Raw genomic sequence first — 3,528 nt, 5'->3', positions numbered from 1 at the left:
AAGAAATTCAATTCCATTTCACGAAATCTTGGCATTTAGGTAAGAGTTTACTACATGCCTAGCTAAAGAGAATTCTCCTCTCTTATACTTAAGTATTTGCTCAAAATTATGCCACCTTTCAGCTTATTTCATATTAGATACAAAATTTTATTATTTTTTAGGGGTTTTTTTTGAATTTTAAATGTTTCCAGGGTTCTCTTTGTTTCTTGTTGATAAAGGAGACAAATGAAGATCTTTATTTTTCTAATCACGTAATCTATTGAGTAAACCTACTTTATTCCTGCAAATATTTTTGCTGTTCTGATTTTGTAATAATCAGGGCAGGCTAAATATTCACTATATTAAGATCATGAATGTGGGGGCACTTGGGTGGCTCAGTCAGTTGTGCATCCGACTTCAGCTCAAGTCATGATTTCACGGTCCATGAGTCTCACATGTGCCCCACATTGGGCTTTGTGCTGACAGCTCAGAGCCTGGAGCCTGTTTCAGATTCTGTGTCTCCCTCTCTCTCTGCCCCTCCCCCACTCATGCTCTGTCTCTCTCAAAAATAAATAAACATTAAAAAAAAAAAGACCATGAATGTGTCCCCAGACCTACTTCTTTCCCTAGTCTGATTTTTTAATGCTGGTGATAAACCAAGTCTATTTTTATGATGCATCTTATGTGGGAAATATCTGTGACTCTAGGTATCTGATCATTCTTGAGAAATGACAGCACAGTTAATGCAATACATTTTTTAAGATAACCACTGCTAATTTAATGATTATCAATTGCCATTAAATGAATTGTGGAAAATTAAAAAAAAACCCTCTCTTCTTGTAGACAAACTTTACGAATTCACTTTTTGGTCTAGTTTGGATCTAATTGCTTTCTAGGCCTGCCTGCACATTGTCATCTCCGGTTTTAAATATTTAGTCTTCTACTTTAGTTCCTACTGACCTTGTATTAAATATCTTTTTATATCATGGATGCATTTACCATTTTGTTCAAATATATATTCAAGAAAACTTTTTGAAATAAGTACCTATGAGATATAAAATACCTGAGCCTGTCTGAATTTTATTTTATTTTTTTAACTGACAACTGTATGGATTTGGAATTACAAGTTGAAGATCATTTAACTCTGGAGGCTCCTGGGTGGTTCAGTTGGTTAAGTGCCTGATTCTTGGTTTTGGCTCAGGTCATGATCTCACAATTCGTGGGATTGAGCCCCACATCAGGCTCTGCACTGATGGCACGGAGTCTGCTTTGAGTTCTCTCTCTCCCTCTCTCTCTGCTGCTCCCCCACTCCTGCATGCGTGCTCTCTCTCTTAAAATAGGGACACTTAAAAAAAAGATCATTTAACTCTGAATTTTGAAGGCAATGCCCCATTATCATCAAGCTTGTCATGGGTGATAGCCAAATGTGATACCAATGTGAGTTCTTATTCCTTTGGAAGAAATTGCTTATTTTTTTCCATTCTGAAAGCTTACATAATTTCCTTTCACATTCAGAAATTTTGCTAAAATATTTCTATGTTTAAATATTTTTATCCCATTCTATTTGATGGTTAGCAAATTGTTAATATAACAAATGGCTTAAGATTATTGGAATTTATTATTTTGTAATTTTATCATTTTTCTCTTAAAATTTCTGTGTTATTTTATTCCAGAATTTCTATTTAATAGATGTAGGAATGCTTGCCTTGATCTTTTGTATTCCTTAATTTCAATCATTTTTTCCATATTCTGAGAAAGTTCATCATTCTGTCATTTAAGATGAATAATTTAATTTAAACAAAATCTGTTGTATTATTCAGCCACTCTATGGACTTTTATAAATATTAGGAATCATGTTTGAAATTTCCAAAAAACTTTACTTTTATGTAATTATTTTTCTTCCATTGCAGTATTTACCTTTTATTGATAGCACATTCTCTATTATTTCCCTAAGTGTAATCAGTATAATTTTTAAAGTTCTCTTTTGTTCCTTAAAATGTCTCTGGTTCTTTGTTTTGTTTTTATTTTTTTGTTATCAGTTGTTCCGTTGTTTTTTGTTTTGTTTGTTTTTTTTTTTAATTTTTAATGTGTATTTATTTTTTTGAGAGAGACAGCACAAGTGGGGGAGGAGCAGAGAGAGAGGGAGACACAGAATCTGAGGCCAGTTCCAGGCTGTGAGCCGTCAGCACAGAGACTGATGCGGGGTTTGAACCCACGAACTGCAAGACCATGACCTGAGCTACAGCTGGTCGCTTAGCCAACTGAGCCACCCAGGTGCCCCATCAGTTGTTCCATTTATTCATCTTTTCTCCCGCTAGCTGTTGCATCTCCTCAAATGTTTAATGATGTTTGATGATTCTTGGTTAGACAAATTCATAGGTATGAACAAGGGACTCAGCTAAATAGAGACCACATGGATTTTCCCTGTAGGTTTGTTCCTCTGTTTCTCTCAAGTCCTTTCCTCTATTTGGGAAAGCTCCCTAGAGAGTTCGTGTGGCACATCGGATGGCAGGCATTGCACCAGGGTGACCTGCAATAATGGTTAAGTACATGGGACTCCTGAACCAGACTCTGCTCACATCTCAGCTCTAATACTTTCTAGCTGTGTGAACTTAGGAAATTACTTAACTTTTTTGTGTCCCTGTTTCCTTACATCTTAGATGATGATAATAATGGTACCCACCCCACAGGGCTGTTATAAGAATGAAATGAACTAATTTGCTTACTTATTTATTTTTTAAAAATGTTTATTTTTGAGAGAGAGAGAGTGAGCGCATGCATGCAAGCATGAGCGGGGGAGGGGCAGAGAGAGAGGGAGACACAGAATCTGAAACAGGCTCCAGGTGTCAGCACAGAGCCTGATTCAGGGCTCAAACTCATGAGCTGTGAGATCATGACCTGAGCTGAATTTGGATGCTTAACTGACTGAGCCACCCAGGTGCCCGTGAAATGAACTAACGTAATTTACACAGAAGAATTCAGGAATGTACTGACAATGTTTTTAGGAGGCATGGAATGCCGAGAGTAGTCACATGAGCTGGGGGCTCTATCAAATATGAAACAAGGACTGTATCAGGAACAGAACAGTCAGCAGCAACGTCTTACCTTTTATCCTTCATTGCCTCCACCTATGTTAAGTTTACTTTAAGTTACTTTGATCGTTTTTGCTTGTCTCTTAGGCAAAAAGACTAACAGCAGTTTTCCCCCAGGCAAACAATGTAGTTTCTACAGAAAGCAGTGTTACGGGTTTATTATCCGGTACAAAAGCCAGACACCTCCTCCTCTGCGGGTGCCCTTAGGAGGAGAGGAGATGCCACTTGATCAAGCTATTCTATAGACAGTCACTAATTATCTTCATTATGGGCAAATATTTTATTTTTTTCTGTAGCTGCGGTTCTGGGCTTGAGCCTCTTTCAAGCCCCCTAGGGTGAACAGCTCCTGCTTTGGCTGATCATATTCTAGGTTTCAACTCCTCCTGCTTTGGTTTCTCAGTCAATATAATCCCATCCAATTAAAGATTGTTCTAAAGAATCAACTTCTCTGTGCTAA

At 37.3% G+C, this 3,528-nt stretch overlaps 2 pseudogenes; both read left to right on the top strand.

The window, feature by feature from the left end:
• Window positions 1-280: 280 nt before the first annotated feature.
• Window positions 281-391, top strand: LOC125147279 (uncharacterized; annotated as a pseudogene).
• A 138-nt stretch (window positions 392-529) lies between these two features.
• Window positions 530-636, top strand: LOC125147280 (uncharacterized; annotated as a pseudogene).
• Window positions 637-3,528: the final 2,892 nt, after the last annotated feature.

The sequence above is a fragment of the Prionailurus viverrinus genome, chromosome D1, assembly GCF_022837055.1.
Source record: "Prionailurus viverrinus isolate Anna chromosome D1, UM_Priviv_1.0, whole genome shotgun sequence".
In the NCBI taxonomy this organism is placed as follows: Eukaryota; Metazoa; Chordata; class Mammalia; order Carnivora; family Felidae; genus Prionailurus; species Prionailurus viverrinus.
Note: the sequence above shows the minus strand (reverse complement) of the source record. Positions and strands in the feature narration are given on the sequence as shown.